At 47.1% G+C, this 19,061-nt stretch overlaps 38 non-coding genes across 38 annotated transcripts; 19 read left to right on the forward strand and 19 right to left on the reverse strand.

The window, feature by feature from the left end:
- Nucleotides 1–1,327: 1,327 nt before the first annotated feature.
- On the reverse strand, nt 1,328–1,421 carry trnai-uau. Its single transcript has 2 exons — nt 1,384–1,421; nt 1,328–1,363 (listed from the first exon to the last, which is right to left on the reverse strand). It is a non-coding gene; the product is annotated as a tRNA-Ile (tRNA).
- A 117-nt stretch (nt 1,422–1,538) lies between these two features.
- trnat-ugu lies at nt 1,539–1,612 on the forward strand. Its single transcript has one exon. It is a non-coding gene; the product is annotated as a tRNA-Thr (tRNA).
- Nucleotides 1,613–2,406: 794 nt separating this feature from the next.
- trnas-gcu lies at nt 2,407–2,488 on the reverse strand. The gene has a single exon. It is a non-coding gene; the product is annotated as a tRNA-Ser (tRNA).
- A 103-nt stretch (nt 2,489–2,591) lies between these two features.
- trnaa-ugc lies at nt 2,592–2,663 on the forward strand. The gene has a single exon. It is a non-coding gene; the product is annotated as a tRNA-Ala (tRNA).
- A 439-nt stretch (nt 2,664–3,102) lies between these two features.
- Nucleotides 3,103–3,196, reverse strand: trnai-uau. Its single transcript has 2 exons — nt 3,159–3,196; nt 3,103–3,138 (listed from the first exon to the last, which is right to left on the reverse strand). It is a non-coding gene; the product is annotated as a tRNA-Ile (tRNA).
- Nucleotides 3,197–3,313: 117 nt separating this feature from the next.
- trnat-agu lies at nt 3,314–3,387 on the forward strand. Its single transcript has one exon. It is a non-coding gene; the product is annotated as a tRNA-Thr (tRNA).
- A 794-nt stretch (nt 3,388–4,181) lies between these two features.
- trnas-gcu lies at nt 4,182–4,268 on the reverse strand. Its single transcript has one exon. It is a non-coding gene; the product is annotated as a tRNA-Ser (tRNA).
- A 103-nt stretch (nt 4,269–4,371) lies between these two features.
- Nucleotides 4,372–4,443, forward strand: trnaa-ugc. Its single transcript has one exon. It is a non-coding gene; the product is annotated as a tRNA-Ala (tRNA).
- Nucleotides 4,444–4,891: 448 nt separating this feature from the next.
- trnai-uau lies at nt 4,892–4,985 on the reverse strand. Its single transcript has 2 exons — nt 4,948–4,985; nt 4,892–4,927 (listed from the first exon to the last, which is right to left on the reverse strand). It is a non-coding gene; the product is annotated as a tRNA-Ile (tRNA).
- A 117-nt stretch (nt 4,986–5,102) lies between these two features.
- On the forward strand, nt 5,103–5,176 carry trnat-agu. Its single transcript has one exon. It is a non-coding gene; the product is annotated as a tRNA-Thr (tRNA).
- A 791-nt stretch (nt 5,177–5,967) lies between these two features.
- Nucleotides 5,968–6,049, reverse strand: trnas-gcu. The gene has a single exon. It is a non-coding gene; the product is annotated as a tRNA-Ser (tRNA).
- Nucleotides 6,050–6,152: 103 nt separating this feature from the next.
- Nucleotides 6,153–6,224, forward strand: trnaa-ugc. The gene has a single exon. It is a non-coding gene; the product is annotated as a tRNA-Ala (tRNA).
- A 459-nt stretch (nt 6,225–6,683) lies between these two features.
- On the reverse strand, nt 6,684–6,777 carry trnai-uau. The gene is made up of 2 exons: nt 6,740–6,777; nt 6,684–6,719 (listed from the first exon to the last, which is right to left on the reverse strand). It is a non-coding gene; the product is annotated as a tRNA-Ile (tRNA).
- A 117-nt stretch (nt 6,778–6,894) lies between these two features.
- On the forward strand, nt 6,895–6,968 carry trnat-agu. Its single transcript has one exon. It is a non-coding gene; the product is annotated as a tRNA-Thr (tRNA).
- A 794-nt stretch (nt 6,969–7,762) lies between these two features.
- On the reverse strand, nt 7,763–7,844 carry trnas-gcu. The gene has a single exon. It is a non-coding gene; the product is annotated as a tRNA-Ser (tRNA).
- A 103-nt stretch (nt 7,845–7,947) lies between these two features.
- On the forward strand, nt 7,948–8,019 carry trnaa-ugc. The gene has a single exon. It is a non-coding gene; the product is annotated as a tRNA-Ala (tRNA).
- A 444-nt stretch (nt 8,020–8,463) lies between these two features.
- Nucleotides 8,464–8,557, reverse strand: trnai-uau. Its single transcript has 2 exons — nt 8,520–8,557; nt 8,464–8,499 (listed from the first exon to the last, which is right to left on the reverse strand). It is a non-coding gene; the product is annotated as a tRNA-Ile (tRNA).
- A 117-nt stretch (nt 8,558–8,674) lies between these two features.
- On the forward strand, nt 8,675–8,748 carry trnat-agu. Its single transcript has one exon. It is a non-coding gene; the product is annotated as a tRNA-Thr (tRNA).
- A 794-nt stretch (nt 8,749–9,542) lies between these two features.
- Nucleotides 9,543–9,624, reverse strand: trnas-gcu. Its single transcript has one exon. It is a non-coding gene; the product is annotated as a tRNA-Ser (tRNA).
- Nucleotides 9,625–9,727: 103 nt separating this feature from the next.
- On the forward strand, nt 9,728–9,799 carry trnaa-ugc. Its single transcript has one exon. It is a non-coding gene; the product is annotated as a tRNA-Ala (tRNA).
- A 443-nt stretch (nt 9,800–10,242) lies between these two features.
- Nucleotides 10,243–10,336, reverse strand: trnai-uau. The gene is made up of 2 exons: nt 10,299–10,336; nt 10,243–10,278 (listed from the first exon to the last, which is right to left on the reverse strand). It is a non-coding gene; the product is annotated as a tRNA-Ile (tRNA).
- Nucleotides 10,337–10,453: 117 nt separating this feature from the next.
- On the forward strand, nt 10,454–10,527 carry trnat-agu. The gene has a single exon. It is a non-coding gene; the product is annotated as a tRNA-Thr (tRNA).
- A 718-nt stretch (nt 10,528–11,245) lies between these two features.
- trnas-gcu lies at nt 11,246–11,327 on the reverse strand. Its single transcript has one exon. It is a non-coding gene; the product is annotated as a tRNA-Ser (tRNA).
- A 101-nt stretch (nt 11,328–11,428) lies between these two features.
- trnaa-ugc lies at nt 11,429–11,500 on the forward strand. The gene has a single exon. It is a non-coding gene; the product is annotated as a tRNA-Ala (tRNA).
- A 506-nt stretch (nt 11,501–12,006) lies between these two features.
- On the reverse strand, nt 12,007–12,100 carry trnai-uau. The gene is made up of 2 exons: nt 12,063–12,100; nt 12,007–12,042 (listed from the first exon to the last, which is right to left on the reverse strand). It is a non-coding gene; the product is annotated as a tRNA-Ile (tRNA).
- A 117-nt stretch (nt 12,101–12,217) lies between these two features.
- On the forward strand, nt 12,218–12,291 carry trnat-agu. Its single transcript has one exon. It is a non-coding gene; the product is annotated as a tRNA-Thr (tRNA).
- Nucleotides 12,292–13,376: 1,085 nt separating this feature from the next.
- trnas-gcu lies at nt 13,377–13,458 on the reverse strand. Its single transcript has one exon. It is a non-coding gene; the product is annotated as a tRNA-Ser (tRNA).
- Nucleotides 13,459–13,561: 103 nt separating this feature from the next.
- On the forward strand, nt 13,562–13,633 carry trnaa-ugc. Its single transcript has one exon. It is a non-coding gene; the product is annotated as a tRNA-Ala (tRNA).
- A 476-nt stretch (nt 13,634–14,109) lies between these two features.
- Nucleotides 14,110–14,203, reverse strand: trnai-uau. Its single transcript has 2 exons — nt 14,166–14,203; nt 14,110–14,145 (listed from the first exon to the last, which is right to left on the reverse strand). It is a non-coding gene; the product is annotated as a tRNA-Ile (tRNA).
- A 117-nt stretch (nt 14,204–14,320) lies between these two features.
- On the forward strand, nt 14,321–14,394 carry trnat-agu. The gene has a single exon. It is a non-coding gene; the product is annotated as a tRNA-Thr (tRNA).
- A 1,552-nt stretch (nt 14,395–15,946) lies between these two features.
- On the reverse strand, nt 15,947–16,028 carry trnas-gcu. Its single transcript has one exon. It is a non-coding gene; the product is annotated as a tRNA-Ser (tRNA).
- Nucleotides 16,029–16,131: 103 nt separating this feature from the next.
- On the forward strand, nt 16,132–16,203 carry trnaa-ugc. Its single transcript has one exon. It is a non-coding gene; the product is annotated as a tRNA-Ala (tRNA).
- Nucleotides 16,204–16,648: 445 nt separating this feature from the next.
- On the reverse strand, nt 16,649–16,742 carry trnai-uau. Its single transcript has 2 exons — nt 16,705–16,742; nt 16,649–16,684 (listed from the first exon to the last, which is right to left on the reverse strand). It is a non-coding gene; the product is annotated as a tRNA-Ile (tRNA).
- Nucleotides 16,743–16,859: 117 nt separating this feature from the next.
- trnat-agu lies at nt 16,860–16,933 on the forward strand. Its single transcript has one exon. It is a non-coding gene; the product is annotated as a tRNA-Thr (tRNA).
- Nucleotides 16,934–17,727: 794 nt separating this feature from the next.
- On the reverse strand, nt 17,728–17,809 carry trnas-gcu. Its single transcript has one exon. It is a non-coding gene; the product is annotated as a tRNA-Ser (tRNA).
- Nucleotides 17,810–17,912: 103 nt separating this feature from the next.
- On the forward strand, nt 17,913–17,984 carry trnaa-ugc. Its single transcript has one exon. It is a non-coding gene; the product is annotated as a tRNA-Ala (tRNA).
- Nucleotides 17,985–18,427: 443 nt separating this feature from the next.
- On the reverse strand, nt 18,428–18,521 carry trnai-uau. The gene is made up of 2 exons: nt 18,484–18,521; nt 18,428–18,463 (listed from the first exon to the last, which is right to left on the reverse strand). It is a non-coding gene; the product is annotated as a tRNA-Ile (tRNA).
- A 117-nt stretch (nt 18,522–18,638) lies between these two features.
- trnat-agu lies at nt 18,639–18,712 on the forward strand. Its single transcript has one exon. It is a non-coding gene; the product is annotated as a tRNA-Thr (tRNA).
- The last annotated feature ends 349 nt before the right edge of the window (nt 18,713–19,061 follow it).

Here is a 19,061-nt window from a genome sequence, read left to right on the forward strand (position 1 = left end):
CCTTGGTTTCTTTATTAACAACAAAAACAGTAAAATGATGTATTTCAATTTTATGTGTAAACGAAGGAGAAAATCTTGAGTGAGTGCTGGAACTGAGCCACAACCTTTTAATCACACCACACAGCTCAGCAGAGTCCAACGCGCTACCTGTAGTGCCCCAGAGACAAACACAGGTGATAGCTGCGCAGGGAAGGCGAGCCCCAGGCCACAGGGCCTCCATGTTCTGGGTTGGTTTATTAAAAAAAACAAGAATAGAAAGATGCATTTCAATTTTAATGTGCAAACGAAGGAGAAAATATTGCGCGAGTGCTGGAACTGAGCCACAACTTTTTAATCACACCACACAGCTCAGCCCAGTCCAACACGCTATCTGTAGTGCCACAGAGCCCAACAAAGGTCAAGGCTGCACAGGGACAGAGAGAGCCCCAGCCCACAGAGGAAGAAGTGCCAAATAAATGCCAAAAGCCGGGGAGGTCATTTGTAACATGTCGCGTACGCAAGTATATATGACCCGCGCACACACAAATTAGGGCAACCCGTCTGATGGTTACGAAAATCCTGGAACATGAGACCCAGGGAAAACATAGAGGTAGTATAGACCACACATGCACAGGGGGTCACAACCCTGCTACCAACTACTGTGCTGGCCACCCCCTGCACGTCTTCACATAGTGGTATAGAGTCGCTCACGTAGTGGTAGAGCGCGCGCTTCGCATGTGTGAGGTCCCGGGTTCAATCCCCGGCATCGCCAGCCCATGTTTTCTTCTCCCTTGATTAGACTCATATTTTGTGATCAGAAGCAAACTCTTACACCACCTATCAGGCTTTTTCAAATATTCATGCATACATTCATTCAATCTATCTTTTCATTTGTAAATACATACATACACATAATTCATATAAAATACGACGCACACCGTCTGCTATACACGCGCAACACAAAACATATAACTATACACAGGCACACACATACACCATATATATTTACACACATACACACAAACACACACACACACACACACCGTAACGACACACACACACACACACAAGATGGCATCGGCATGGGGGGGGGGGGGCAACCAGCGCGCTGACGGCTAACGCGGTGACATGCGTTGTCTCGGTGAACACACACACATACATAAAATATGTATGATCGTGTTGTTCGGGGAGTGAAGACAGTTCGTTTTCATTCTTGTAAACGTTGGTCGCATCAAACCCATTTCACGGACAGTTTCATTGTACTCTAGGACCGATGTCGTTGACAAAACCTACGCACACATACATAAGTATATGTATGTCTGCGTGTGCACCGAGAAAATTCGGGAAGTGCTCCAGGTGAGCCTCAAACTCACAACCTCAGCATTGTTCCGCAGCATACTGCTGTATAAGTACCGCGCGCTAACCGATTGCGCCACCGGAGCGCCAACAAGAGCCAGCTGACAAACTTAGGAAATCCCACTAAATGGAAGGCACATCTTGGGACTGCAACAAAGCCCTTCACTTCTGCAAGCCAAGAAGTAAGGCACTGGCAGCAGCAGGGCGTTGTGGCTTAGTTGGTTAAAGCACCTGTCTTGTAAACAGGAGATCCTGGGTTCAAATCCCAGCAGCGCCTCAATGTCCTTGGTTTCTTTATTAACAACAAAAACAGTAAAATGATGTATTTCAATTTTATTGTGTAAACGAAGGAGAAAATCTTGCGCGAGTGCTGGAACTGAGCCACAACCTTTTAATGACACCACACAGCTCAGCACGGTCCAACACGCTATCTGTAGTGCCCTAGAGCCAAACGCAGGTCGAGGCTGCACAGGGACAGAGAGCCCCAGGCCACGGAGGAAAAAGTGCCAAAAGCCAACAAGAACGGTCCAACGAGCTACCTGTAGTGCCACGGAGCCAAACACAGGTGATAGCTGCGCAGGGACGGAGAGCCCCAGGCTACAGTTCCTCAATGTTCTTGGTTTGTTTATTAAAAAAAACAAGAATAGAAAGATGCATTTCAATTTTAATGTGCTAACGAAGGAGAAAATCTTGCGTGAGTGCTGGAACTGAGCCACAACCTTTTAATCACACCACACAGCTCAGCACAGTCCAACGAGCTACCTGTAGTGCCCCAGAGACAAACACAGGTGATAGCTGCGCAGGGAAGGCGAGCCCCAGGACACAGTGCCTCCATGTTCTTGGTTTGATTATTAAAAAAAACAAGAACAGAAAGAAGATGTATTTCAATTTTAATGTGTAAACGAAGGAGAAAATCTTGCGTGAGTGCTGGAACTGAGCCACAACCTTTTAATCACACCACACAGCTCAGCACAGTCCAACGAGCTAGCTGTAGTGCCCCAGAGACAAACACAGGTCGAGGCTGCACAGGGACAGAGAGCCCCAGGCCACGGAGGAAAAAGTGCCAAAAGCCGACGAGGATGGGATTCGAACCCACGCGTGCAGAGCACAATGGATTAGCAGTCCATCGCCTTAACCACTCGGCCACCTCGTCTGCTGGTTTACGAAAACCCTGGAACATGAGACCCTGGAACGGGAGAGGTTGCCTCACAAATGAAAGGGGGTCAATTGCTCACACTGCTGCACACCTTTCACTCGGGGATGTAGCTCAGTGGTAGAGCGCATGCTTTGCATGTATGAGGCCCCGGGTTCAATCCCCGGCATCTCCAACCCATGTTTTCTTCTCCCTTGATTAGAATCATATTTTGTGATCAGAAGCAAACTCTTACACCGCCTTTCAGGCTTTTTCAAATATTCATGCATTCATTCATTCAATCTATCTTTTCATTTGTAAATACATACATACACATATATATACACGCGCACACACAAACATATATATACACAGGCACACACATACACATATATATATATACACACACACACACACACACACAGACAGACACAGACACACACACACACACACACACATACATAAGTATATGTATGTATGCGTGTGCAGATACATACACATATACACATACATAAGTATATGTATGTCTGCGTGTGCAGATTTTATTTTATTCGTATTTTCTATCAATCTCACACTTGATGAACATTGTCGTTGAAGCAAAACCTATTGGAATAAGCTGACCGAGAAAAGGGGAGTGCTCCAGGTGAGCCTCGAACTCACAACCTCGGCATTGCTCCGCAGCATACTGCTGTATAAGTACCGCGCGCTAACCGATTGCGCCACTGGAGCGCCAACAAGAGCCAGCTGACAAACTTAGGAAATCCCACTAAATGGAAGGCACATCTTGGGACTGCAACAAAGCCCTTCACTTCTGCAAGCCAAGAAGTAAGGCACTGGCAACAGCAGGGCGTTGTGGCTTAGTTGGTTAAAGTGCCTGTCTAGTAAACAGGAGATCCTGGGTTCAAATCCCAGCAGCGCCTCAATGTCCTTGGTTTCTTTATTAACAACAACAACAGTAAAATGATGTATTTCAATTTTATTGTGTAAACGAAGGAGAAAATCTTGCGCGAGTGCTGGAACTGAGCCACAACCTTTTAATGACACCACACAGCTCAGCACAGTCCAACGCGCTAGCTGTAGTGCCCTAGAGCCAAACGCAGGTCGAGGCTGCACAGGGACAGAGAGCCCCAGGCCACGGAGGAAAAAGTGCCAAAAGCCAACAAGAACGGTCCAACGAGCTACCTGTAGTGCCACGGAGCCAAACACAGGTGATAGCTGCGCAGGGACGGAGAGCCCCAGGCTACAGTTCCTCAATGTTCTTGGTTTGTTTATTAAAAAAAACAAGAATAGAAAGAAGATGTATTTCAATTTTAATGTGTAAACGAAGGAGAAAATCTTGCGTGAGTGCTGGAACTGAGCCACAACCTTTTAATCACACCACACAGCTCAGCACAGTCCAACGAGCTACCTGTAGTGCCCCAGAGACAAACACAGGTGATAGCTGCGCAGGGAAGGCGAGCCCCAGGCCACAGTGCCTCCATGTTCTTGGTTTGTTTATTAAAAAAAACAAGAATAGAAAGATGCATTTCAATTTTAATGTGCTAACGAAGGAGAAAATCTTGCGTGAGTGCTGGAACTGAGCCACAACCTTTTAATCACACCACACAGCTCAGCACAGTCCAACGCGCTAGCTGTAGTGCCCTAGAGCCAAACGCAGGTCGAGGCTGCACAGGGACAGAGAGCCCCAGGCCACGGAGGAAAAAGTGCCAAAAGCCGACGAGGATGGGATTCGAACCCACGCGTTTTAACCAGAGCACAATGGATTAGCAGTCCATCGCCTTAACCACTCGGCCACCTCGTCTGCTGGTTTACGAAAACCCTGGAACATGAGACCCTGGAACGGGAGAGGTTGCCTCACAAATGAAAGGGGGTCAATTGCTCACACTGCTGCACACCTTTCACTCGGGGATGTAGCTCAGTGGTAGAGCGCATGCTTTGCATGTATGAGGCCCCGGGTTCAATCCCCGGCATCTCCAACCCATGTTTTCTTCTCCCTTGATTAGAATCATATTTTGTGATCAGAAGCAAACTCTTACACCGCCTTTCAGGCTTTTTCAAATATTCATGCATTCATTCATTCAATCTATCTTTTCATTTGTAAATACATACATACACATATATATACACACGCACACACACACATATATATACACAGCTGCACACACATACACATAAAATAGCTCAGTATTTCTTCACACACACACACACACACACACACAGACAGACACAGACACACACACACACACATACATAAGTATATGTATGTATGCGTGTGCAGATACATACACATATACACATACATAAGTATATGTATGTCTGCGTGTGCAGATTTTATTTTATTCGTATTTTCTATCAATCTCACACTTGATGAACATTGTCGTTGAAGCAAAACCTATTGGAATAAGCTGACCGAGAAAAGGGGAGTGCTCCAGGTGAGCCTCGAACTCACAACCTCGGCATTGCTCCGCAGCATACTGCTGTATAAGTACCGCGCGCTAACCGATTGCGCCACTGGAGCGCCAACAAGAGCCAGCTGACAAACTTAGGAAATCCCACTAAATGGAAGGCACATCTTGGGACTGCAACAAAGCCCTTCACTTCTGCAAGCCAAGAAGTAAGGCACTGGCAACAGCAGGGCGTTGTGGCTTAGTTGGTTAAAGTGCCTGTCTAGTAAACAGGAGATCCTGGGTTCAAATCCCAGCAGCGCCTCAATGTCCTTGGTTTCTTTATTAACAACAAAAACAGTAAAATGATGTATTTCAATTTTATTGTGTAAACGAAGGAGAAAATCTTGCGTGAGTGCTGGAACTGAGCCACAACCTTTTAATGACACCACACAGCTCAGCACAGTCCAACGCGCTAGCTGTAGTGCCCTAGAGCCAAACGCAGGTCGAGGCTGCACAGGGACAGAGAGCCCCAGGCCACGGAGGAAAAAGTGCCAAAAGCCAACAAGAACGGTCCAACGAGCTACCTGTAGTGCCACGGAGCCAAACACAGGTGATAGCTGCGCAGGGACGGAGAGCCCCAGGCTACAGTGCCTCCATGTTCTTGGTTTGTTTATTAAAAAAAACAAGAATAGAAAGATGCATTTCAATTTTAATGTGCAAACGAAGGAGAAAATCTTGCGTGAGTGCTGGAACTGAGCCACAACCTTTTAATCACACCACACAGCTCAGCACAGTCCAACGAGCTACCTGTAGTGCCCCAGAGACAAACACAGGTGATAGCTGCGCAGGGAAGGCGAGCCCCAGGCCACAGTGCCTCCATGTTCTTGGTTTGTTTATTAAAAAAAACAAGAATAGAAAGATGCATTTCAATTTTAATGTGCTAACGAAGGAGAAAATCTTGCGTGAGTGCTGGAACTGAGCCACAACCTTTTAATCACACCACACAGCTCAGCACAGTCCAACGCGCTAGCTGTAGTGCCCTAGAGCCAAACGCAGGTCGAGGCTGCACAGGGACAGAGAGCCCCAGGCCACGGAGGAAAAAGTGCCAAAAGCCGACGAGGATGGGATTCGAACCCACGCGTGCAGAGCACAATGGATTAGCAGTCCATCGCCTTAACCACTCGGCCACCTCGTCTGCTGGTTTACGAAAACCCTGGAACATGAGACCCTGGAACGGGAGAGGTTGCCTCACAAATGAAAGGGGGTCAATTGCTCACACTGCTGCACACCTTTCACTCGGGGATGTAGCTCAGTGGTAGAGCGCATGCTTTGCATGTATGAGGCCCCGGGTTCAATCCCCGGCATCTCCAACCCATGTTTTCTTCTCCCTTGATTAGAATCATATTTTGTGATCAGAAGCAAACTCTTACACCGCCTTTCAGGCTTTTTCAAATATTCATGCATTCATTCAGTAAGATATCAGTTAGTAAAGGGGGCAGTACAACATTATGTATGTATGTGTATACATCATGTTGTCGCGTACACGTTACACACATCTATATGTGCCGTGTGTGTAGTGTATTACACATATACATTCGTGGGTGTGTGCTTTGTCACATACATATGGTATAATGTATGCACACACACACACATACATAAGTATATGTATGTATGCGTGTGCAGATACATACACATATACACATACATAAGTATATGTATGTCTGCGTGTGCAGATTTTATTTTATTCGTATTTTCTATCAATCTCACACTTGATGAACATTGTCGTTGAAGCAAAACCTATTGGAATAAGCTGACCGAGAAAAGGGGAGTGCTCCAGGTGAGCCTCGAACTCACAACCTCGGCATTGCTCCGCAGCATACTGCTGTATAAGTACCGCGCGCTAACCGATTGCGCCACTGGAGCGCCAACAAGAGCCAGCTGACAAACTTAGGAAATCCCACTAAATGGAAGGCACATCTTGGGACTGCAACAAAGCCCTTCACTTCTGCAAGCCAAGAAGTAAGGCACTGGCAACAGCAGGGCGTTGTGGCTTAGTTGGTTAAAGTGCCTGTCTAGTAAACAGGAGATCCTGGGTTCAAATCCCAGCAGCGCCTCAATGTCCTTGGTTTCTTTATTAACAACAACAACAGTAAAATGATGTATTTCAATTTTATTGTGTAAACGAAGGAGAAAATCTTGCGCGAGTGCTGGAACTGAGCCACAACCTTTTAATGACACCACACAGCTCAGCACAGTCCAACGCGCTAGCTGTAGTGCCCTAGAGACAAACGCAGGTCGAGGCTGCACAGGGACAGAGAGCCCCAGGCCACGGAGGAAAAAGTGCCAAAAGCCAACAAGAACGGTCCAACGAGCTACCTGTAGTGCCACGGAGCCAAACACAGGTGATAGCTGCGCAGGGACGGAGAGCCCCAGGCTACAGTTCCTCAATGTTCTTGGTTTGTTTATTAAAAACAACAAGAATAGAAAGAAGATGTATTTCAATTTTAATGTGTAAACGAAGGAGAAAATCTTGCGTGAGTGCTGGAACTGAGCCACAACCTTTTAATCACACCACACAGCTCAGCACAGTCCAACGAGCTACCTGTAGTGCCCCAGAGACAAACACAGGTGATAGCTGCGCAGGGAAGGCGAGCCCCAGGCCACAGTGCCTCCATGTTCTTGGTTTGTTTATTAAAAAAAACAAGAATAGAAAGATGCATTTCAATTTTAATGTGCTAACGAAGGAGAAAATCTTGCGTGAGTGCTGGAACTGAGCCACAACCTTTTAATCACACCACACAGCTCAGCACAGTCCAACGCGCTAGCTGTAGTGCCCTAGAGCCAAACGCAGGTCGAGGCTGCACAGGGACAGAGAGCCCCAGGCCACGGAGGAAAAAGTGCCAAAAGCCGACGAGGATGGGATTCGAACCCACGCGTGCAGAGCACAATGGATTAGCAGTCCATCGCCTTAACCACTCGGCCACCTCGTCTGCTGGTTTACGAAAACCCTGGAACATGAGACCCTGGAACGGGAGAGGTTGCCTCACAAATGAAAGGGGGTCAATTGCTCACACTGCTGCACACCTTTCACTCGGGGATGTAGCTCAGTGGTAGAGCGCATGCTTTGCATGTATGAGGCCCCGGGTTCAATCCCCGGCATCTCCAACCCATGTTTTCTTCTCCCTTGATTAGAATCATATTTTGTGATCAGAAGCAAACTCTTACACCGCCTTTCAGGCTTTTTCAAATATTCATGCATTCATTCATTCAATCTATCTTTTCATTTGTAAATACATACATACACATATATATACACGCGCACACACAAACATATATATACACAGGCACACACATACACATATATATATATACACACACACACACACACACACACACACACAGACAGACACAGACACACACACACACACAACATACATAAGTATATGTATGTATGCGTGTGCAGATACATACACATATACACATACATAAGTATATGTATGTCTGCGTGTGCAGATTTTATTTTATTCGTATTTTCTATCAATCTCACACTTGATGAACATTGTCGTTGAAGCAAAACCTATTGGAATAAGCTGACCGAGAAAAGGGGAGTGCTCCAGGTGAGCCTCGAACTCACAACCTCGGCATTGCTCCGCAGCATACTGCTGTATAAGTACCGCGCGCTAACCGATTGCGCCACTGGAGCGCCAACAAGAGCCAGCTGACAAACTTAGGAAATCCCACTAAATGGAAGGCACATCTTGGGACTGCAACAAAGCCCTTCACTTCTGCAAGCCAAGAAGTAAGGCACTGGCAACAGCAGGGCGTTGTGGCTTAGTTGGTTAAAGTGCCTGTCTAGTAAACAGGAGATCCTGGGTTCAAATCCCAGCAGCGCCTCAATGTCCTTGGTTTCTTTATTAACAACAACAACAGTAAAATGATGTATTTCAATTTTATTGTGTAAACGAAGGAGAAAATCTTGCGTGAGTGCTGGAACTGAGCCACAACCTTTTAATCACACCACACAGCTCAGCACAGTCCAACGCGCTAGCTGTAGTGCCCTAGAGCCAAACGCAGGTCGAGGCTGCACAGGGACAGAGAGCCCCAGGCCACGGAGGAAAAAGTGCCAAAAGCCAACAAGAACGGTCCAACGAGCTACCTGTAGTGCCACGGAGCCAAACACAGGTGATAGCTGCGCAGGGACGGAGAGCCCCAGGCTACAGTTCCTCAATGTTCTTGGTTTGTTTATTAAAAACAACAAGAATAGAAAGAAGATGTATTTCAATTTTAATGTGTAAACGAAGGAGAAAATCTTGCGTGAGTGCTGGAACTGAGCCACAACCTTTTAATCACACCACACAGCTCAGCACAGTCCAACGAGCTACCTGTAGTGCCCCAGAGACAAACACAGGTGATAGCTGCGCAGGGAAGGCGAGCCCCAGGCCACAGTGCCTCCATGTTCTTGGTTTGTTTATTAAAAAAAACAAGAATAGAAAGATGCATTTCAATTTTAATGTGCTAACGAAGGAGAAAATCTTGCGTGAGTGCTGGAACTGAGCCACAACCTTTTAATCACACCACACAGCTCAGCACAGTCCAACGCGCTAGCTGTAGTGCCCTAGAGCCAAACGCAGGTCGAGGCTGCACAGGGACAGAGAGCCCCAGGCCACGGAGGAAAAAGTGCCAAAAGCCGACGAGGATGGGATTCGAACCCACGCGTGCAGAGCACAATGGATTAGCAGTCCATCGCCTTAACCACTCGGCCACCTCGTCTGCTGGTTTACGAAAACCCTGGAACATGAGACCCTGGAACGGGAGAGGTTGCCTCACAAATGAAAGGGGGTCAATTGCTCACACTGCTGCACACCTTTCACTCGGGGATGTAGCTCAGTGGTAGAGCGCATGCTTTGCATGTATGAGGCCCCGGGTTCAATCCCCGGCATCTCCAACCCATGTTTTCTTCTCCCTTGATTAGAATCATATTTTGTGATCAGAAGCAAACTCTTACACCGCCTTTCAGGCTTTTTCAAATATTCATGCATTCATTCATTCAATCTATCTTTTCATTTGTAAATACATACATACACATATATATATACCCGCGCACACACAAACATATATATACACAGGCACACACACATACACATATATATATACACACACACACACACACACAGACAGACACAACACACACACACACACACACACACACAACACACAAGTATATGTATGTATGCGTGTGCAGATACATACACATATACACATACATAAGTATATGTATGTCTGCGTGTGCAGATTTTATTTTATTCGTATTTTCTATCAATCTCACACTTGATGAACATTGTCGTTGAAGCAAAACCTATTGGAATAAGCTGACCGAGAAAAGGGGAGTGCTCCAGGTGAGCCTCGAACTCACAACCTCGGCATTGCTCCGCAGCATACTGCTGTATAAGTACCGCGCGCTAACCGATTGCGCCACTGGAGCGCCAACAAGAGCCAGCTGACAAACTTAGGAAATCCCACTAAATGGAAGGCACATCTTGGGACTGCAACAAAGCCCTTCACTTCTGCAAGCCAAGAAGTAAGGCACTGGCAACAGCAGGGCGTTGTGGCTTAGTTGGTTAAAGTGCCTGTCTAGTAAACAGGAGATCCTGGGTTCAAATCCCAGCAGCGCCTCAATGTCCTTGGTTTCTTTATTAACAACAACAACAGTAAAATGATGTATTTCAATTTTATTGTGTAAACGAAGGAGAAAATCTTGCGCGAGTGCTGGAACTGAGCCACAACCCTTTAATCGCACCACACAGCTCAGCACAGCCCAACAAGCTACCTGTAGTGCCCCAGAGACAAACACAGGTCGATAGCTGCGCAGGGAAGGCGAGCCCCAGGCCACGGAGGAAAAAGTGCCAAAAGCCCCAGGCTACAGTTCCTCAATGTTCTTGGTTTGTTTATTAAAAACAACAAGAATAGAAAGAAGATGTATTTCAATTTTAATGTGTAAACGAAGGAGAAAATCTTGCGTGAGTGCTGGAACTGAGCCACAACCTTTTAATCACACCACACAGCTCAGCACAGTCCAACGAGCTACCTGTAGTGCCCCAGAGACAAACACAGGTGATAGCTGCGCAGGGAAGGCGAGCCCCAGGCCACAGTGCCTCCATGTTCTTGGTTTGTTTATTAAAAAAAACAAGAATAGAAAGATGCATTTCAATTTTAATGTGCTAACGAAGGAGAAAATCTTGCGTGAGTGCTGGAACTGAGCCACAACCTTTTAATCACACCACACAGCTCAGCACAGTCCAACGCGCTAGCTGTAGTGCCCTAGAGCCAAACGCAGGTCGAGGCTGCACAGGGACAGAGAGCCCCAGGCCACGGAGGAAAAAGTGCCAAAAGCCGACGAGGATGGGATTCGAACCCACGCGTGCAGAGCACAATGGATTAGCAGTCCATCGCCTTAACCACTCGGCCACCTCGTCTGCTGGTTTACGAAAGCCCTGGAACATGAGACCCTGGAACGGGAGGGGTTGCCTCACAAATGAAAGGGGGTCAATTGCTCACTGCTGCACACCTTTCACTCGGGGATGTAGCTCAGTGGTAGAGCGCATTCTTTGCATGTATGAGGCCCCGGGTTCAAGCCCCGGCATCTCCAACCCATGTTTTCTTCTCCCTTGATTAGAATCATATTTCGTGATCAGAAGCAAACTCTTACACCGCCTTTCAGGCTTTTTCAAATATTCATGCATTCATTCATTCAATCTATCTTTTCATTTGTAAATACATACATACACATATATATACACGAGCACACACAAACATATATATACACAGGCACACACGAGTGGCCGGGGGGGTGAGGGGTGGGTGCTGGTCGAGTATAGGGGGTGTGTATGTGGTGGGGCTGTGTGGTGGCTGAACACAGACACAGACCCACACACACACAACCCCCCCCACCCCCCACCCCCTAGGGCCAGGTCTGATACCTACGGAAGGTACGCACACCGGCGGCGCGGCCGAGCAGCGTATACACATACATAAGTATATGTATGTCTGCGTGTGCAGATTTTATTTTATTCGTATTTTCTATCAATCTCACACTTGATGAACATCGTCGTTGAAGCAAAACCTATTGGAATAAGCTGACCGAGAAAAGGGGAGTGCTCCAGGTGAGCCTCGAACTCACAACCTCGGCATTGCTCCGCAGCATACTGCTGTATAAGTACCGCGCGCTAACCGATTGCGCCACTGGAGCGCCAACAAGAGCCAGCTGACAAACTTAGGAAATCCCACTAAATGGAAGGCACATCTTGGGACTGCAACAAAGCCCTTCACTTCTGCAAGCCAAGAAGTAAGGCACTGGCAACAGCAGGGCGTTGTGGCTTAGTTGGTTAAAGTGCCTGTCTAGTAAACAGGAGATCCTGGGTTCAAATCCCAGCAGCGCCTCAATGTCCTTGGTTTCTTTATTAACAACAAAAACAGTAAAATGATGTATTTCAATTTTATTGTGTAAACGAAGGAGAAAAACTTGCGTGAGTGCTGGAACTGAGCCACAACCCTTTAATCACACCACACAGCTCAGCACAGCCCAACGCGCTAGCTGTAGTGCCCCAGAGCCAAACGCAGGTCGAGGCTGCACAGGGACAGAGAGCCCCAGGCCACAGTGCCAAAAGCCCACAAGAACGGTCCAACGAGCTACCTGTAGTGCCACAGAGCCAAACACAGGTGATAGCTGCGCAGGGAAGGCGAGCCCCAGGCCACAGGCCTCCATGTTCTTGGTTTGTTTATTAACAAAAACAGAATAAAAGATGTATTTCAATTTTAATGTGTAAACGAAGGAGAAAATCTTGCGTGAGTGCTGGAACTGAGCCACAACCTTTTAATGACACCACACAGCTCAGCACACGCGCTAGCTGTAGTGCCCTAGAGCCAAACGCAGGTCGAGGCTGCACAGGGAAAGAGAGCCCCAGGCCACAGTGCCAAAAGCCCAACGAGCTACCTGTAGTGCCACAGAGCCAAACACAGGTGATAGCTGCGCAGGGACGGAGAGCCCCAGGCTACAGTTCCTCAATGTTCTTGGTTTGTTTATTAAAAACAACAAGAATAGAAAGAAGATGTATTTCAATTTTAATGTGTAAACGAAGGAGAAAATCTTGCGTGAGTGCTGGAACTGAGCCACAACCTTTTAATCACACCACACAGCTCAGCACAGTCCAACGAGCTACCTGTAGTGCCCCAGAGACAAACACAGGTGATAGCTGCGCAGGGAAGGCGAGCCCCAGGCCACAGTGCCTCCATGTTCTTGGTTTGTTTATTAAAAACAACAAGAATAGAAAGATGCATTTCAATTTTAATGTGCAAACGAAGGAGAAAATCTTGCGTGAGTGCTGGAACTGAGCCACAACCTTTTAATCACACCACACAGCTCAGCACAGTCCAACGCGCTAGCTGTAGTGCCCTAGAGCCAAACGCAGGTCGAGGCTGCACAGGGACAGAGAGCCCCAGGCCACGGAGGAAAAAGTGCCAAAAGCCGACGAGGATGGGATTCGAACCCACGCGTGCAGAGCACAATGGATTAGCAGTCCATCGCCTTAACCACTCGGCCACCTCGTCTGCTGGTTTACGAAAACCCTGGAACATGAGACCCTGGAACGGGAGAGGTTGCCTCACAAATGAAAGGGGGTCAATTGCTCACACTGCTGCACACCTTTCACTCGGGGATGTAGCTCAGTGGTAGAGCGCATGCTTTGCATGTATGAGGCCCCGGGTTCAATCCCCGGCATCTCCAACCCATGTTTTCTTCTCCCTTGATTAGAATCATATTTTGTGATCAGAAGCAAACTCTTACACCGCCTTTCAGGCTTTTTCAAATATTCATGCATTCATTCATTCAATCTATCTTTTCATTTGTAAATACATAACGGGTAATAAGTTAGAGTTCGGAGAAAGTAAGGGCACATGTGGTGTTTGTAGTATATATATATAGTGTCCGTGTGTCGCACACACATACATATATACACACACACACACACACATATACACACACACACACACACACACACACACACACACACACACACACACACATACATAAGTATATGTATGTATGCGTGTGCAGATACATACACATATACACATACATAAGTATATGTATGTCTGCGTGTGCAGATTTTATTTTATTCGTATTTTCTATCAATCTCACACTTGATGAACATTGTCGTTGAAGCAAAACCTATTGGAATAAGCTGACCGAGAAAAGGGGAGTGCTCCAGGTGAGCCTCGAACTCACAACCTCGGCATTGCTCCGCAGCATACTGCTGTATAAGTACCGCGCGCTAACCGATTGCGCCACTGGAGCGCCAACAAGAGCCAGCTGACAAACTTAGGAAATCCCACTAAATGGAAGGCACATCTTGGGACTGCAACAAAGCCCTTCACTTCTGCAAGCCAAGAAGTAAGGCACTGGCAACAGCAGGGCGTTGTGGCTTAGTTGGTTAAAGTGCCTGTCTAGTAAACAGGAGATCCTGGGTTCAAATCCCAGCAGCGCCTCAATGTCCTTGGTTTCTTTATTAACAACAAAAACAGTAAAATGATGTATTTCAATTTTATTGTGTAAACGAAGGAGAAAATCTTGCGTGAGTGCTGGAACTGAGCCACAACCTTTTAATGACACCACACAGCTCAGCACAGTCCAACGCGCTAGCTGTAGTGCCCTAGAGCCAAACGCAGGTCGAGGCTGCACAGGGACAGAGAGCCCCAGGCCACGGAGGAAAAAGTGCCAAAAGCCAACAAGAACGGTCCAACGAGCTACCTGTAGTGCCACGGAGCCAAACACAGGTGATAGCTGCGCAGGGACGGAGAGCCCCAGGCTACAGTTCCTCAATGTTCTTGGTTTGTTTATTAAAAACAACAAGAATAGAAAGAAGATGTATTTCAATTTTAATGTGTAAACGAAGGAGAAAATCTTGCGTGAGTGCTGGAACTGAGCCACAACCTTTTAATCACACCACACAGCTCAGCACAGTCCAACGAGCTACCTGTAGTGCCCCAGAGACAAACACAGGTGATAGCTGCGCAGGGAAGGCGAGCCCCAGGCCACAGTGCCTCCATGTTCTTGGTTTGTTTATTAAAAAAAACAAGAATAGAAAGATGCATTTCAATTTTAATGTGCTAACGAAGGAGAAAATCTTGCGTGAGTGCTGGAACTGAGCCACAACCTTTTAATCACACCACACAGCTCAGCACAGTCCAACGCGCTAGCTGTAGTGCCCTAGAGCCAAACGCAGGTCGAGGCTGCACAGGGACAGAGAGCCCCAGGCCACGGAGGAAAAAGTGCCAAAAGTTTATTAACAAGAACGGTCCAACGATGCTACCAATGATTAGTGCCAAACGAGCCAAACACAGGTGATAGCTGGAACGCAGCGAGCCTCACGGCCACAGCTCAGCCCCAGGCTGTAGTGCCCTAGAGCGGAACGCAGGTAAAGGCTGCCACAAGCCAACAGTTCCTAAATGTTCTTGGTTTCAAAAGTATTAAAAACAACAAGAACGGTACCTGTAAAGAGCCAAACACAGGTGATAGCTGCGCAGGGACGGAGAGCCCCAGGCTACAGTTCCTCAATGTTCTTGGTTTGTTTATTAAAAAAAACAAGAATAGAAAGATGTATTTCAATTTTAATGTGTAAACGAAGGAGAAAATCTTGCGTGAGTGCTGGAACTGAGCCACAACCTTTTAATCACACCACACAGCTCAGCACAGTCCAACGAGCTACCTGTAGTGCCCCAGAGACAAACACATTACTGGTGGGTGTGTCCCTTGTTAGACACGGCGCAGGGGAGGGAAGGCGAGCCCCAGGCCACAGTGCCTCCATGTTCTTGGTTTGTTTATTAAAAAAAACAAGAATAGAAAGATGCATTTCAATTTTAATGTGCTAACGAAGGAGAAAATCTTGCGTGAGTGCTGGAACTGAGCCACAACCTTTTAATCACACCACACAGCTCAGCACAGTCCAACGCGCTAGCTGTAGTGCCCTAGAGCCAAACGCAGGTCGAGGCTGCACAGGGACAGAGAGCCCCAGGCCACGGAGGAAAAAGTGCCAAAAGCCGACGAGGATGGGATTCGAACCCACGCGTGCAGAGCACAATGGATTAGCAGTCCATCGCCTTAACCACTCGGCCACCTCGTCTGCTGGTTTACGAAAACCCTGGAACATGAGACCCTGGAACGGGAGAGGTTGCCTCACAAATGAAAGGGGGTCAATTGCTCACACTGCTGCACACCTTTCACTCGGGGATGTAGCTCAGTGGTAGAGCGCATGCTTTGCATGTATGAGGCCCCGGGTTCAATCCCCGGCATCTCCAACCCATGTTTTCTTCTCCCTTGATTAGAATCATATTTTGTGATCAGAAGCAAACTCTTACACCGCCTTTCAGGCTTTTTCAAATATTCATGCATTCATTCATTCAATCTATCTTTTCATTTGTAAATACATACATACACATATATATACACGCGCACACACAAACATATATATACACAGGCACACACATACACATATATATATATACACACACACACACACACACACACACACACACACACACACACACACACACACACACACACACATACATAAGTATATGTATGTATGCGTGTGCAGATACATACACATATACACATACATAAGTATATGTATGTCTGCGTGTGCAGATTTTATTTTATTCGTATTTTCTATCAATCTCACACTTGATGAACATTGTCGTTGAAGCAAAACCTATTGGAATAAGCTGACCGAGAAAAGGGGAGTGCTCCAGGTGAGCCTCGAACTCACAACCTCGGCATTGCTCCGCAGCATACTGCTGTATAAGTACCGCGCGCTAACCGATTGCGCCACTGGAGCGCCAACAAGAGCCAGCTGACAAACTTAGGAAATCCCACTAAATGGAAGGCACATCTTGGGACTGCAACAAAGCCCTTCACTTCTGCAAGCCAAGAAGTAAGGCACTGGCAACAGCAGGGCGTTGTGGCTTAGTTGGTTAAAGTGCCTGTCTAGTAAACAGGAGATCCTGGGTTCAAATCCCAGCAGCGCCTCAATGTCCTTGGTTTCTTTATTAACAACAACAACAGTAAAATGATGTATTTCAATTTTATTGTGTAAACGAAGGAGAAAATCTTGCGTGAGTGCTGGAACTGAGCCACAACCTTTTAATGACACCACACAGCTCAGCACAGTCCAACGCGCTAGCTGTAGTGCCCTAGAGCCAAACGCAGGTCGAGGCTGCACAGGGACAGAGAGCCCCAGGCCACGGAGGAAAAAGTGCCAAAAGCCAACAAGAACGGTCCAACGAGCTACCTGTAGTGCCACGGAGCCAAACACAGGTGATAGCTGCGCAGGGACGGAGAGCCCCAGGCTACAGTTCCTCAATGTTCTTGGTTTGTTTATTAAAAACAACAAGAATAGAAAGAAGATGTATTTCAATTTTAATGTGTAAACGAAGGAGAAAATCTTGCGTGAGTGCTGGAACTGAGCCACAACCTTTTAATCACACCACACAGCTCAGCACAGTCCAACGAGCTACCTGTAGTGCCCCAGAGACAAACACAGGTGATAGCTGCGCAGGGAAGGCGAGCCCCAGGCCACAGTGCCTCCATGTTCTTGGTTTGTTTATTAAAAAAAACAAGAATAGAAAGATGCATTTCAATTTTAATGTGCTAACGAAGGAGAAAATCTTGCGTGAGTGCTGGAACTGAGCCACAACCTTTTAATCACACCACACAGCTCAGCACAGTCCAACGCGCTAGCTGTAGTGCCCTAGAGCCAAACGCAGGTCGAGGCTGCACAGGGACAGAGAGCCCCAGGCCACGGAGGAAAAAGTGCCAAAAGCCGACGAGGATGGGATTCGAACCCACGCGTGCAGAGCACAATGGATTAGCAGTCCATCGCCTTAACCACTCGGCCACCTCGTCTGCTGGTTTACGAAAACCCTGGAACATGAGACCCTGGAACGGGAGAGGTTGCCTCACAAATGAAAGGGGGTCAATTGCTCACACTGCTGCACACCTTTCACTCGGGGATGTAGCTCAGTGGTAGAGCGCATGCTTTGCATGTATGAGGCCCCGGGTTCAATCCCCGGCATCTCCAACCCATGTTTTCTTCTCCCTTGATTAGAATCATATTTTGTGATCAGAAGCAAACTCTTACACCGCCTTTCAGGCTTTTTCAAATATTCATGCATTCATTCATTCAATCTATCTTTTCATTTGTAAATACATACATACACATATATATACACGCGCACACACAAACATATATATACACAGGCACACACATACACATATATATATATACACACACACACACACACACACACACAGACAGACACAGACACACACACACACACACACACATACATAAGTATATGTATGTATGCGTGTGCAGATACATACACATATACACATACATAAGTATATGTATGTCTGCGTGTGCAGATTTTATTTTATTCGTATTTTCTATCAATCTCACACTTGATGAACATTGTCGTTGAAGCAAAACCTATTGGAATAAGCTGACCGAGAAAAGGGGAGTGCTCCAGGTGAGCCTCGAACTCACAACCTCGGCATTGCTCCGCAGCATACTGCTGTATAAGTACCGCGCGCTAACCGATTGCGCCACTGGAGCGCCAACAAGAGCCAGCTGACAAACTTAGGAAATCCCACTAAATGGAAGGCACATCTTGGGACTGCAACAAAGCCCTTCACTTCTGCAAGCCAAGAAGTAAGGCACTGGCAACAGCAGGGCGTTGTGGCTTAGTTGGTTAAAGTGCCTGTCTAGTAAACAGGAGATCCTGGGTTCAAATCCCAGCAGCGCCTCAATGTCCTTGGTTTCTTTATTAACAACAACAACAGTAAAATGATGTATTTCAATTTTATTGTGTAAACGAAGGAGAAAATCTTGCGCGAGTGCTGGAACTGAGCCACAACCTTTTAATGACACCACACAGCTCAGCACAGTCCAACGCGCTAGCTGTAGTGCCCTAGAGCCAAACGCAGGTCGAGGCTGCACAGGGACAGAGAGCCCCAGGCCACGGAGGAAAAAGTGCCAAAAGCCAACAAGAACGGTCCAACGAGCTACCTGTAGTGCCACGGAGCCAAACACAGGTGATAGCTGCGCAGGGACGGAGAGCCCCAGGCTACAGTTCCTCAATGTTCTTGGTTTGTT

Source organism: Polyodon spathula, unplaced genomic scaffold (assembly GCF_017654505.1).
Source record: "Polyodon spathula isolate WHYD16114869_AA unplaced genomic scaffold, ASM1765450v1 scaffolds_3955, whole genome shotgun sequence".
NCBI classification, from domain to species: domain Eukaryota; kingdom Metazoa; phylum Chordata; class Actinopteri; order Acipenseriformes; family Polyodontidae; genus Polyodon; species Polyodon spathula.